Here is a 15,660-nt window from a genome sequence, read left to right as displayed (position 1 = left end):
CTGTAGCAACATAGGCACCTGTTTCTATCCATAGGAAGGTCTACTATTTATATGGATAGTCGACCTTCCTATGGATAGAAACAAGGGCCTGTGTTCTTCTATTTATATGGATAGTCGACCTTCCTATGGATAGAAACAAGTGCCTGTGTGTAGCCAGGCTAAATTTCTGTCCCTATCCAATTTACTCTCATTTCCTATGGCAGTCTAAATTTCTTCGACCTTAATCCGGACGCCTCTATTACAGAACCTACCTATTGTGTTTATTGTTAATTTGTTCTCGTCCTGAATATGCATGAAATATTTGCCACTGCATGGACTTTAAGCAACTAAAAATCGATCAATCAATCAATCAAGTATGTTGGGCTGCTCAAGGTAAAAACAAGAAAACACTTCGAACCCACCACATTTATCGTGTGTTATTTTTATGTTGCATATCTCAATAGTCTTAAAATAGATCACATACTTTAAGATTAAAGTTCATTCAAATTCAATATAACATGACTATAATGAATAATAAACTTCCGTATTGGAAATTCCCACCATCAAACGCCTTAATCTTATCAATGTTACAGATTTTGGTGAGTGCAATTTACATTAATTTTAGTGGTATTTCAATCCTTTATTTTTAAAATATTTACATGTAAGACATATTCACATAGAGAATACGTATAAACAGAACATCATCAATTACGGTTTGGCTTCCATGTTAGGAAAACGACAATAAAGTATTTTTTTTTTTTAATTTTCTTCTTATTTAATTACGAATCGACATGCATATTTTTTAAAAGAAAGAATGATAAGGCTAAATATAAACTACTATACAAGAGCTTTGGCAGAAGTCGTTTTATTGTCATGGGTAGAACAAAAAATAAGGAGGGCGGGACTCATTGAAAAAATAATTAAAGTCAAACCATTATAAAATGCATATCCTCACTGCCAATGGGGATCATAATTGTTTAAGACATAACATCCCAAATTATAAGTTTGGATCCAGGCCGGCTCACTTTATTCTAAAACTCACAAACAACTAATCAACTACAAGTTTAATGTGAACATGACGCAAATGCACGAGACGCAAGGAACTTTAGTCAGTCACAATGCTAACTTGAAAAGGAACATTTACTATTAAAAATGACAAGGTACGATAAGGCCCGTTTTTGGCCCCCCTATTTTCCCATTTTTGAAACTCTGTCTTGGAATAAAATTGAGAAAGGAAATGGGTAATGTGTCAAAGCGACAACAACCCGACCATAGAGCAGACAACAGCCGAAGGCCACCAATGGGTCTTCAATGTAGCGAGAAACTCCCGCACCCGTAGGCGTCCTTCAGCTGGCCCTGAAAAAATATGTATACTAGTACAGTGATAATGGACGTCATACTAAACTCCGATTTATACACAAGAAACTAAAATTAAAAATCATACAAGACGCACAAAGGCCAGAGGCTCCTGACTTGGGACAGGCGCAAAATTGCGGCGGGGTTAAACATGTTTATGAGATCTCAACCCTCCCCCTATACCTCTAGCCAATGTAGAAAAGTAAATGCATAACAATACGCATATTAAAATTCAGTTCAAGAGAAGTCCGAGGCCGATGTCAGAAGATGTAACAAACAAAAAAATGACAATAATACATAAATAACAACAGACTATAGCAGTTAACTGACATGCCAGCTCCAGAACTTAATTAAACTGATTGAAATATTGTGTCTTCATCATATGAATATCAGGCACAATCCCTCCCATTAGGGGTTTAGTAGCATACTATCATAAAATATATGAGAAGAACATAACCCGTGTCATGCCTTCTTAATAAGTCTGTTTAAAGGTTTTGTAAGCTTTTGAGGTGAATACTGACATTTTTGTGCTTTGTAAAGAATATTACCATAAAAGATTGGATGTGAAATACCTGAACGTATAGGATGTCTGCATGTTGAATTATATTTACGAATTATTTCCTTATACTGATAAAAAAATTTAGTAAATGTTTTGACTAGTTTGTGATATCGAAAACCCTGGTGTAATGATTTTTCAGTAATACATAAAATCTAGACGTTGTTACATACACGAGCGAATCGTACAAGTTGAGATATATAAACAGCATAAGATGGTGACAAGGGAACGTCACCATCTAAAAATGGATAATTAACGATAGGAAATGAAAAATCATCTCTTTTATCATAAATGTTTGTATTAAGCTTCCCGTTAATGATATAGATATCAAGATGGATGAAAGGGCAGTGGTCATTGTAAGTATTAGCTTTATTTTAAGTAAGTTCAACAGAATCAAAAGCTACTTATCACGTAAAATATTCCCTTAGGTCTAAAGTTTGTTTGGATGAACTTCAAAACCATTAATTTCAGAAAATGGATGAGGTGAGTGGGTAAAGGGGCATCAAAAACGCCAAAAGAAGGAAAAATACGATTGTTTCATAAAATTTAATAGGGTGTACTTACGTGACCCAGAAAAAAATACATTGATTTAGACAGCAAAAACAGTGCTAATGACATTGGAATAAAAAAAAAAGTCCTGGGTCACTTTGGCGCAGTCACTTAAAAACTAAAATTCGTTGTACTAAACACCTGAAAAGTGAATAATAATTACAATATTTGAATAATAGCAGAAAGTTTACCGGCTTCTCACCTCACCCAGTTGCTAAAATTAGTGGTTTTGAAGTTCATCCAAACAAACTTCAAGCATCAGGGAATATTTTAATATAAAAGTAGCTTTCAAATAGTTATCAAAGGTACCAGGATTATAATTTAGTACGCCAGAACGTCAAAAACAGAATTTAAAAAATGAGAAAATAAGGGGGTCAAACACGAGCCTTATCGTAACATGTTTGTCGCGCATGTTTTTTAAACAGTGTTATATTATCATTTGTCTTGTATAATATATTATACATTAAATTATGTATAACAAGAGTGCACACGCGCGCGCTGAAATGTCTCGCCTTCTTGACTAATCATTAATATTTTGTTGATAGTCCTAAATATAGAGCTTTATTACAACTGTCACATACACTTATTATATATAACATTAACTAAGAAAACTAAACATTGACCAGTGAACCATGAAAATGAGATCAAGGTCAGATGAACCATGCCAGGCAGACATGTAAAAACACTGTGCGGGACAAATTTGCCATTCCGGTATCGGCAAATCTGACTTTGTCGGTTTACAAGATATCAAAAAAAAAATTTGCCCAGTGATAGATTATTGAAAAATTAAAAAAATGCCATATGTCCCAACTTGTCACTGTTGTCACTCTTGTCACTGCAGCTGATTAAAAGTACATTTCCCATGGGAAATTTGATAATTCCCATGGGAATATTAGAATTTCCCATGGGAACATTGGAAGTTCCCATGGGAAAAATTACTTTTCCCATGGGAAGTTTAGAGTTCCCATAGGAACTTTAAAGTTCCCATGGGAAAAGATGAATACAAAAAGTTCCCATGGGAATTAATTCTTCCCATGGGAACAAATTTTCTTCCCATGGGAACAATTTTTCTTCCCATGGGAACAATATTTCTTCCCATGGGAACAAATCTTCTTCCCATGGGAACAATTTTTTTTCACATAGGAACAATTTTTCTTCCCATGGGAACATACTATATTACAATACAAACATTATTTTCCATTTGAATTTTTTTCTTCAGAAAAATTACAATTTGTTGCAAATACTGGATATATGAGAATAAAAGAGAATATACTTCTGCCTTAGCTGGATGGAAAGCTGTAGGGCATAACACATTTTTGGAACCTTGTAAAACATCTCAGAAAAGCAGATTTGTCTCCGGGACAAGTTTGCAATTCCGCTGAGTGCAAAAGTTGTTCACCTTAATTTTTGGAGTTAAGTCAAAATGAAGTTGATAACTTGGTTGGTATTGGTTCCCTGATATTTGTCCTAAAATTGTTTGGCTCTAGCACCACTGTTGAAAAAGTTATGCCCCTTTTTTTCAACAATTTCCTTAGAGGAATAGTTGTTTTCCTCAAGGGAAATCAAATTTCCCTAAAGGGAAATTGTTTTTTCCTCAAAGGGAAATTGTTTTTTCAAGGGAAAAAGATTTCCTTCAAGACAACAAATTTCCTCTAATGAAATCATTGTTCTTCAAATTTCCTCTAAAGAAATTTCTGAACATCAAATTTCCCTTATTTGTTCTTGTTATACATTTCTTCGCTATACCATGTATACAAACAGTATGAATATAATTATTACAAGACTGTATAGTTGATGCAAATGATATTCAAAACTTTCATAAATGTTTGACTCAACATTTTAATGACATTGAAAATTGATAAAGTCTGACTGTTTAGATATAGGTATTGTTCATACTTTTTATAAAATTTAACTATGATTTATAAAAAAAATTGTAGCAAATGATTCTGTTTTCTTTGTAATTGTTTCAATGCAATACATTAATAAGCAACCAATTTGAATGTCATACCATTTGTGGTGTTCTAAAGAATTTGTTTATATATTTGCAGATTAAATAATAAAATATACACTTTTCGTGTTATTTTAAATTAAAATTTTCTTCTGTTTCAGCTTGTGTACAGTTTTCAATCCACTACGTAAGAATTCAGTGAATACATTATTCCATTCACTTAACATTTTCCTTCAATTCTAAGAGAAAACATTTTTGCAAATTGTTCTTCAATGATCTTCTTCCGTATATTTGATATGAGGGAGCGATGTAAATGAGTGGATAAAACTGGTGTTCCTTTTTTCAACAACAAAATAGTATTTGTTCTGCATTCTCCTTTCTTTCGAATAATATATATAATATGTTGTTGCTTTTATGCAATGGCGTTTTTGTGTATCTATGATAGAACTCCATTTTGTTTATTGGCATTATCATGTGATAATGATGAAATTTCCTGTTTCTTTTTTGCAGGAAAGCACACATTCCAGTTCAAATTAATCCAATTATGCACTTTGTAAATAAATTTCAACTTTAAGTTTCCTCTTCAGTAATGACCTATTGATCATGAAAACCAAGATGTCTGATCACCTATAAATACACAAAATAAACAAATAAAATGTTATAAATGGAGAGAGAAACAGCATTAAATGTTTTTCATATGTATCTTTCTTTATTAAAATTCATTAAGTAAACTTGAACCTTGCGAAAAATAATTAGCTGTGATGTAGACTAGAAAGTATAAAACGCAAAATAAAGTAGTCGCGAAAAATTAGTTGATTTACATTAGTCCAGTCTGTGTTTGCAGAAAATTTACATCATAGGTTGCTATTATATTCCTATTGTGCCTGTCCAAAGTTCAGAGCCTGTAGTTTTTGTAAGTTTAGTCTGACACTAAAATTTAGTGGTTGTTGTTGTTGTTGTTTCATACCGATTATATTTATTTTTTGTAATTTATTTTGTAATAAACTAGGCAATTAGTTTTACAGTTTGGACATGTTGGATTGTTTCAATTTTTCATCTTTGGGTCTTTTATAGCTGCCTACTTCGACTATAGGGTATGGATTTTCTCATTATTGAAGGTCGTCACAGGCCTACAATTGCTTTCTTAAAGCCATGATAGTTTTCATATTTAATATACCACATCTTTTAATTTTTATAGTAATCAGGATTATCATCTTTCAAGTTCAACAACTTTAAAAAATAAATAAAAGTGGCCTTACCATTTAGGTTCAGTTTGCTTCTGCAAATTTTAAATTGCCTATCATTTCTGCTGTTTATAATTTCTCTGTATCTTCTATAGTTCTTGTCCTATACATAAAAGAGTAAAAGTTATTATTGAATGGCATCTTGCATCAATATCTTTTTTTTGCTGTTTAATGTACATGATGTATATTAATGTGTGTTTAATAAGAAGAGTGCACACGCTGAAATGTCTCGCCTTCTTTTACTAATCATTGATAATATGTTGATAGTCCTAAGTATAAAGCTTTATCACAACTGTCACATAAACTTAACATTAACCAAGATGAATAAATAAAGACTAATGAACCATGAGAATGAGGTCAATGTCAGATGAACCATGCCAGGCAGACATATACAGCTAACAAGGCTTCAATGCAACAATTATAGTTGACCTATTACTTATAGTTTAAGAAAAATAGACCAAATCACAAAAAAACTGATCAATGAACCGTGAAAATGAGATCAAGGTCAAATAAAACCTGTGCCACTGACATATAGATCATAAAATATTTCTATACACCAAATACAGTTGACCTATGGCTTATAGTATTTAATAGATAAAGACAAAACTCAAAAACTTAATTTTGACCACTGAACCATGAAAATGAGGTCAAGGTCAGATGACATCATCCCACTAGACATGTACACCTTACAATCATTTCATACAACAAATATAGTAGACCTATTGCATATAGAATATTAGAAAAACAGACCAAAACACAAAAACTTAACTATAACCACTGAACCATGAAAATTGTCATAAATAGCATAGACACCTCTTAGTTTTGAGAACAACATGTGTTAATTGTGCAAGTATAATCATTGATAAATCATGCACAAGATTGACTTTTAAAAAAAAGCCTATTGAAATTTTCTGAAAGTATTGCATGCATTTATTAATATGACCAATTTCAAGAAATGCGCAAAGATGTGAGATGATTTATATAATTGTAATTTCAGGAATTTACAGTAAAGGCTTTCATCCCCACTGCATTTTGCACTTTTCCCACGTCAGGAGCCAGAAGTTATGGCCTTTGTGACCTTTTTATGATTTTTATTTTAGTTTCTTTTTTAATATCAAAGAGTTTAATATGACGTCCATTATCACTCAATCTAATTAAAAACCGATCTCTCATCGCTCCTGTTTCTGATATGTCGCGTGGGAGATCTAACGAAACCGGCTTTGGGGTCACATGTGAGTGAACTGAAAGTCATGAATTTATAAAGATATGCAATTGAGTTGACGACCTATTAATAAGCCAATCAAAAAAGTTTATGAATTATTTTGACTGACGATTTCGTCGTAAATAAAATGAGTTACATCCCTTTGCCTTACGTTAAACTTCCAAGATCGTGGAAGACTCAATTTCATTGGTCGAAAAAGACACACCTACGAGGTCACTCACATGTGACCTCAAAGCGGGTTTCGTTAGATCTCCCACGCGACATATCAGAAACAGGAGCGATGAGAGATCGGTTTTTAATTAGATTGATTATCACTCAACTAGTATACATTTTTGTTTAATGGCAAGCTAAAGCATGCCTCACAGGCAGGGATCCAGGAGGGTCTGAGGGTTTGACATGTTGGAACCCCCCTTTCTACATTGTTCTTTATTGGACGATCAATGCATTTGAATTTTAAAATTAACACCATTCGAACGTAAATATATTTCAAAATTAAGATGCTGCTATGTAAAATCCCAGTAGAGCTGGGAAGATGGTATAAGTCATTCCAAAAGAAGAAAGGACATGCAATCTGTGTTTAACTGCAATTGGCAATGAATTCCCGTTATTTATTTGAATGCAATTCTTTATTAGTTAAAAAATATCAGAAATCAGCATATCCCAGAGTACTATGTGAAATATCAGAATTAAGCAAAAATGAAAGGACTAACTGTCATTGACAAATATTAACTTATGATTTAAAAATGTGTCTATATTCATTTCAAAGTTAACTAAAATATTATAAGGCAGCAACCATTTGATTTTCTGGGGGGGCTATGGTTTTTTTTTCTGTGCAAACTTTTTTTTTCGCCTGTGGCGAAAAACAATCATTTTTTTTCACGACAAGTCGAAAACAATTTTTTTCTTTCAATTTTAGCATTACATATAGTGGCAGCTGAGGGTGAAACAAACAATTTTTTTTTCTCAGAATCAAAAACAAATTATTTTTTTCTCCAAAAACTGGAAACAAACTTTTTTTTCCAAAAAAAACCATAGCCCCCCCCAGAAAATCAAATGGTTGCTGCCTAATGTTAAAATATTATAATATAAAGTAATTTTCCATATATTTTATTTCTAAGTTGTTTTTTTTTTTTTTTAATTGTATGTGATTGTATTTTGTAATTTACCTCTTGTTTCACATGTCAATGTGACGGAGTGTTTTTCAAATAAAGCATATTGTATTGTATTGTATTGAATGGGGACATGTAGTTGGACCCCCCCCCCCCCCCCCCATTTGTCTTTGGTTAGGAAACCCTCCTCGGGTTGTGGGATTTTCTCGTTGCATTGAAGACCCATTGGTGCCCTTTGGCTGCTATCTGCTCTTTGGTTTTTTGATACATTTGTAGGATTTAATAATGTCCTCCATGAAAAAATGTCCACCGGACACATTTTGACAATATTTACTTATTTAAATGTGTCCTGGACACAATTTCCTATGAAAATATGTCCTTAGGTATGAAAAAGTGTCCATGCACATGGACATTATTCACTACCATAATATTGTCCAGGTGGACATTTTTTTCACAGGACATTGTGTCCGCCAGGGCACTTTTTGATACGATTAAAGTATTAAATGATTCCATTGCCTTGTTATTACTGGACGCATTGTAACTTTAATTACGAACTTGAATTAATTGTTACTTTGACATAAAAATTGTCTCATTGGCACTCATACCATCCTAATCTTCATATCTATATTTTTTAATATAATTATATATACATGTTAGATGCTGTTCTATTTTATTTTCCTTTGAAGACACAATTAAATAACATTCACTACGAAAATTTGTTCAGCAGATGGACCATATTTCATAACTGTTGCTGTAAAATGCTGTCCACTTAGGAGACAATATTTCATGGCAATGGACATTATTTATTTTCTATTGCCTTCTTATCTGACATAATAAATATTACAAAATTCTTCATATTTGATTTTACACTCCCTTCTTATTGTTATTCTTTCATTGTCATAACCATTTGTTTGGAATTTCTTAGAACTTAAATTTCTCTATATTCACTTCCTTCCTTCCATCCATTATTTATTTGTTTACAATAGACAATAGACAATAGACAATATTTTATTCGCACAAACACATTTACATTAAATGGTTATGGCATACAAAATTAAGACAATAAACTGACAATAGTTAAATTGTATATTGATCAATATACAAATTACATTTGTATATTGATCAATTTCTCATCAATCCTTAATATTTTAATTAAAATTTAAGTATAATAAAACTTTGTAATGACCTTTGTATTACTTCCCTTAGAGGACACAATTTAATAGCAACTACTATGAAAATTTGTCCTGTGAGTGGACACTATTTCATATTGTTAGCAGTAAAAATTTGTCCTTTTGAGGGACACCATTCCATGGCAATGGACATTATTAAATACCAAATTGCAATGAAAAAGTGTCCATGTGGACACTTTTTCATAGGACACTATTATGTCTTACACATTCCCCATTTACATTTCGATTTTATATTAAGTTCTATTATAAATGTTAGACTTCTTGTTGATTTGGTTTCACATTTCGGCTTCGTCAGAGGAAAGCGTTCCAGAAATAAAATAGCCTTGCAAGACGTCATAATTATTTGGACTAGATTTTCACCACCATCAACATTGTAAAGCTTGTCTCACTGTGGAAGAAATGAGTTTGGCGCGTTTACAAAAATATAATTGTCTGTGCTGACAGGGGAGTGTGTGTGCATACCATTATTTAAATTTTCTAAACCTTCTTTTTCAATATTTTGTGCATTTCTTGGTAATACACTGTTAGACCTCGAGTGCTGCTTTACAAAAACGATCAACTTACAAGTAATGTAGGGGAAGGAAACTAGCTAAAAAGACCAAAAATAAGCCACAACTAATGGGGTCTCATTGGGGGTTCTGTTCACGGATCTCGCTCTATAGTTACTAGCCCCACAGGACGCAATTACGACTGGACACAATTACGAACGATTTCCAATGTTTGCCCTCTGAGATCATATTTGTTTATATTTATCAATAAATGTTTTTATAAATAAAAACCCTATTAAAAATCCCTTGTTTTCATGCTAATACAATTTATGTGCACTTGGTGAATGTTGATGACAATGACAAAATCATTCTGAAAATATTATAAGAACGGCAATCTGACCTGGAAGTTATATAAAAAAAAACATAAAGGTAAGTGCATATTGCCTTCTTTTGTTAATATATAGAAAGAAAAATATCTCCTGATTCTGTTCATATGCGTGATGCCTTTTATCATGCCCAAATAACCCCATACTTGACGTTTTTTAGACTCTTGTGAACCTATTTATGGCCCAAAAAAAATATGTTAATTTTATTGAAAAGTCCAGAGAACTCCGAAAGAAATGTTGACCAATATAAAAAAAAATCATAGATGAATGATAAGTACACCACCGAAATGGATAAACTTGAATTTAGTGCTCCTTTAAAGGAGGAACTTACACAAAAACAAAAAAAAATCAGAAATCTTTCCTTTACACATGACCGACATTTCGTCTGCAACCACTGCTGAAGTAATTGAAGTAAAAAACAAACTTGTGCTTTTTATTTTCCTATGAAAATGTGTTTGAGATAAAGATTAATGTATGCTTTATCAATATAGACTGTTGTCATTGATTTCTTCTGCAAGATATATCAATATAGTGCTGTTCGGAATTGCGTCCATATGTGGCTCTCTTGACCCGTAAAACGAGGTCACGCAAATCTTACTAAAGTATCCCAACGTGCATAAAAATTTATGTGGGATATGATGCAAAATGGAAAGCCTTCATACATCTTAAATTCTATGGTATAAAAAATTCAAGAAAAGTAGTCTACTTAAAAAAAATATTAATCACAGTTCAAAAATCGTTCGTAATTGTGTCCGGTGAGGCTATTTATTTTTTTTAGATTCCCGCATCCCGCTTACACTATGTAGGTAAACAATTCTAATATTTTTGTAATTTCCTATGTCCCGCTAAACTTCATTTCCAGTTTTCACGGCACAATAATTTGACTATTAGTGACACTAAGTACTGTGGTATTTTCACGGTACTTTACCAATAAGGCCATATATTTCGGTGTGTAGAAATACCGCAAAGGAATTCTTAATGGCGCTGACTAAGAAGAAAGTTTTTGCATTAAGGACACTAAAACGATGTTTTCAGATCACAGAGAATATGGATATATAGGAGGATATGATTAAATACCTCATATCTGTAAAGTTAGGTATCAATAGATATTGTAATTTTGAAGTTAAATGACTTTTTAATCAACGCGTGCCACTCGGCACGTGACCAACGGCTTATTGCAAATTCAATAATCATCATGTTCAATCAACTGTATCCGTGTATCTGTATCAATATAAATTCTGCCAATGTAGGCACACCTCCAAAGGAGTTGAATATGTAATCCTCCACCACACAATGTTATAATACACAATGAATGTCAAATCCAATTACGAATACACAGTAAAATATCGGTAAAAAGTGACTTTTCTGTAATGCCACCGTTATGTACATTTAATATATAATTTGACAATAAAAAGATAAAAATTTATCTTTAATTTTGATCTGTATGCACCCATATATAATAACCAAAATTTATTAAGGTTTATTTAACTGTCTATTTGATTTGATTGCAAAAAAATTTAATTCACTAATCATCATGTTCAATCAACCTAATCCAATACACAATTGTCTTTTTATCGTTACTTATTGATTAATTAATGGTTGTTGTTGAATAAACCTAACGGTTTAGCGTGGTAAAATTTCAAGTTTATGAAAGAAAAATAAAAATAAAATAATTTTGTGTTTTTAAACTTTGCCTTTGTTATATTTTGTTTTTAAGGAAATTGCTATGCAAGCTTTTTTTTTTAAATTAAAGAACCCTATTTTGAGATACAAATTGAGACAAAAATGCTTTTGAGATTTCGTTTCCTTGTTAACAACACAAGAGTTTACATATATTATCATTATACCTTGAATGAGTGACATATGCATGAGAGTATGTGGTGTCCGTGGGGTTCTTCAAAATCCGATAACAGAAGTAATATAGAAAAACTCCAAGAGGTAAAATTATATTACGTTTTAAAAAGAGACTATAAATCATAACTGTCTCCTATGAACAATAACTCTAAAACTGATGTCAATGCTTTTTTTTAACAATTCATCTTTATTTCAACAATTGAAGATGAATACCATTTTATTTTATAATGTAATAAGCATCGTGATGTAAGAAATATAATTCACAATGTGCAGGCGCGAATCTAGAGCTTGAAGCGGAGGTTTGGGGGAGGGGGTACGTGATAAATGTTTAGAATACTAGAGAAGTTTTCTTGTTATATAAAACCATATGTTTTTCAATAAATGGCAAACTTTTGTTCATCCGGCATATGGTTACTCTAAATAAACTTTTGATTAGTTTAATTATTTGATTACAGATCGTATCTACCCGTTTTGCAATTGCTGTATTACCCTAAATGAGGCTAATAAAGATATGTATAATAAAATGATAGAGGTAGCAGTCTTGGATTGTCTTAATTAAATCCTTTGATCCTCTACTTATCAAGTAGCCAATGTAATTATGACTTGTGTATATTTAAAGAAGTTACTATATATATCTTTATTCTCATAAAGCAAATGCATTACATTTATATTTTCTATAAAAAAAAAAAAAAAGCTTCTTCAGAACTGGTTTTCTTGTACTTGACATAACTTCAGAGAATTTAACTGTATTTTGCCGTTTTGTAAAATATGCAGTTAAAAACTCTTCGTTTTTGATTGAAAAATTTGCATTCAAATATAAAATGATATTCGTCACCTATTTGTCGATTGTTACATAGACTGCAAAAGCGGTTTTCTCTGATTACGTTTTGCCATCTTCCTGTTTCAATCGGCAACTTAGTATTAGTCGATTGAAATCGACAAAAAACAATAGCGTCTTTGAAGTCCAAAATATTAAAATATTCTTCAATTTCAAGTTTTTCTTAAAAATTTTGTAGTTTATACCTTTTGACGAATTTTGAATGAGGGAATTCCAGTTCTGAATATATTGATCTAGCAATCTCTGCTTTATGACAGTTTTTAACCATTCTTTATTAAGAAAATTTTGTGACTCCCATATGTTTGAGAAACCACAATCTTGAAATATTTTTTGTATAAACAAGATCCATTTTATCTGGTTATGTAGCGACAACGTGTCACCCTATTCAATATATAGTAAAGATAACATTAAAAAATATTTTAAGATTTTCAAGCGGTGTGGTTGGGTGTCACGTTGACAGGGGGGGGGGGGGGGGGGGGGGGGGGCTGGGTTCACCTTAATTATGATTAAAACATTTTTTTTGTACTGCCTCTAACCAACAGAAACTAAAATCTCATTAAAAATGAAAAATCAGAATATATTTTAATATAAAATTTGTAGAACAGAAGTTAAGTATCCCATAAAACATAATGAATCATTATACATGCAGAGACCAAAGCAGCAAAGATATAGTCAATAGAATCTATTTGCATTTGCCTATGTTCTATCCTTATAAAACCTTGCTGTGAGGCATGGTCCCTGACATCAGAAAAATGAATGAAGTATTGGCAACTGGACGTTAAGCAACCAAATATAAATCCTCACTTTTCCGTGAAGTGTTCACAATTATTTGTCTTTTTAAAATTAAAAGGATTAAAAATTCCCAAACTGAAAAGAGTTGAAAATACTTTATTACTTTAGAAGTAAAAATTATAACAGACAGAATAAATACGCCAGAAACAAACAAATGGGAAAAAAATAGAGAACAATTTGAAATACCATATATACATGTTTAAACAGTATACTAGCAGATTATGAACGGGTCAAGGTTGAGCGAACGTGAATTTCTACCTATTACACTAAAAAGGTGACAATCAATTTTTTGAGGCACGTGTCGAATACACATTAGATAACTTTCTAATTAAAAAAGGTATAATTGTAAAATTTAAAATTATGAATTTTTACAAGTCTATTTTTATATGCCATGTCCTTTGTAACAGTTGTATCATTCCATCAGGTCCTTAGTGCACTAAGGAGGTCCTTTGCGGTATTACTACGGACCCCATATATTTGAAGCTGTTCAAAATACTGTACATTATAGGTACGTATATCAGATTGAACAATAATTGTCATATATATAAAAAGAATAAGTAATCTGGTATGAAATATGTCCACTGGAACGATAATATATATATTATAGCCAGTCAAGGTCGTTAAAAACTTCCATTTGTTGTTGTCCACTGAAAATAAGCTCTTGAATACACAAATCCCCGTTTTATTAATTCCAAATTTATTTGTTAGTATTTCCTGAGACTACTATTTTATAGTAGTCTCAGGTATTTCTTATTCTTTTTCTTATGATTTTATCATATTTTTTTTGTGAAATTCTCTGTGTGGTTGAACATGAAATTGCCTCCGATGCTACAAAGAAAATTTGTTTAATGTCAAATGTTGCAATATATGCTAAGTATTACACGTGGACAGGATGTTCCCCAAAAAATAAGTTATACACACCCCGAGGGTACACGCTAGACGTGTCATATGGAAAATTACTGGGTCACCTGTAAGATGGTAATCAGCCATGCAACTAATCAGGTTACTTAACTGACCATTTCACTTCAATTTAAAGTTTATCGGTAGATCAAAATGATAAATTCGTTTTAATTAAACATTTCAGATCTAAAGGATTTATCATTATAATGAAGTGAAATAATTAAACCATATCGTATTATTTTCAAAAGATTATTTATTTTCATATTTTTTTTTTATCTATGCCGGGAAAGAATTGAAAACTGTATTTATAATTTTTAAATTTATTTTATAAAAAAATCCGTGTAGGTCTCATGAAATGGAACCCACGCATTCCTACTTAAGATTTATAAAGGAGTAGGTTCAGTAAGACCCCTTTTCGGCCCCAAAATATAGCAGTTTTACTAAATTGTATAGTACTAGAACCGAACACCTGTTTTGGGATATATATACATATAGTTAATTTACCGTAAATAACTGCGAGAAAATGAATAATACACAAGTTGATAATTGTCTCTTCTCTGCTTATCAATTTGCATGCAATATTTTCTCTGATTTACTTGTGAGATCACCGACACTAATAATAATTACCTAAAAAAAATAGGTGCTCCGTACTGGGAAGATCATATCGGATCCTATCAATTTATTGGTTCCATTCCCCCAATTAAATGAGTCTAAACGTCTCCTTAGAAAAAATGCCTTGCAATGCGTCTGAACTACTAAGTACTTCCATATAATTTCGAAAACAGATAATAATCTATTTCACTGGATGATATTGGGCTGACGGATTTTTAAATGGAAATGTATTAATTTTTATTTATAGCACAAGTTTTACAAGGCAAGATTATTCACCCTTTTCGCCCTACAAATCAAATGGTTGCCTCCTTACACCTACACGAGCTAAAACATATACATATGAACATTTGATATAATTTATTTTGTGTGACAACTCTTCAAAAATGACCTGAGTGAAAGGTTGACATGGGCAGATCCAGAAATTTCCATTTTTTTAATTTTTTTTTTGGGGGGGGGGGGGGGCAGAGGGGGATGCTTGCTCCAGTCATGCTTCAGTGATTCCCTATATAATCAACAAAATATTTCACACCAAAAAGGGGGGGGGGGCGGGGCTTTCTCCTTAATAAGAAATCTCTGTTTTCAGGCATAGGCTCATATAAATTTGCCTTTTGAAGAACTGAAATAAATATGAAACGGC

The 15,660-nt window shown here is 32.0% G+C and overlaps 1 protein-coding gene and 1 long non-coding RNA gene across 2 annotated transcripts in view; one reads left to right on the top strand and one right to left on the bottom strand.

Moving 5' to 3' along the window:
- Positions 1-489: 489 nt before the first annotated feature.
- Positions 490-15,660, top strand: part of LOC139519167 (uncharacterized) — a 33,713-nt gene continuing 18,542 nt past the window's right edge. The window contains exon 1 of the mRNA XM_071311024.1: positions 490-578. The gene's annotated coding sequence lies outside the window, so the exon portion shown is untranslated. The remainder of the gene's footprint in view (positions 579-15,660) is intronic.
- LOC139519174 (uncharacterized) lies at positions 4,879-9,700 on the bottom strand. The gene is made up of 3 exons (XR_011663531.1): positions 9,616-9,700; positions 5,648-5,735; positions 4,879-5,015 (listed from the first exon to the last, which is right to left on the bottom strand). It is a non-coding gene; the product is annotated as an uncharacterized lncRNA (long non-coding RNA).

Source organism: Mytilus edulis, chromosome 4 (genome assembly GCF_963676685.1).
Source record: "Mytilus edulis chromosome 4, xbMytEdul2.2, whole genome shotgun sequence".
NCBI lineage: Eukaryota > Metazoa > Mollusca > Bivalvia > Mytilida > Mytilidae > Mytilus > Mytilus edulis.
Note: the sequence above shows the minus strand (reverse complement) of the source record. Positions and strands in the feature narration are given on the sequence as shown.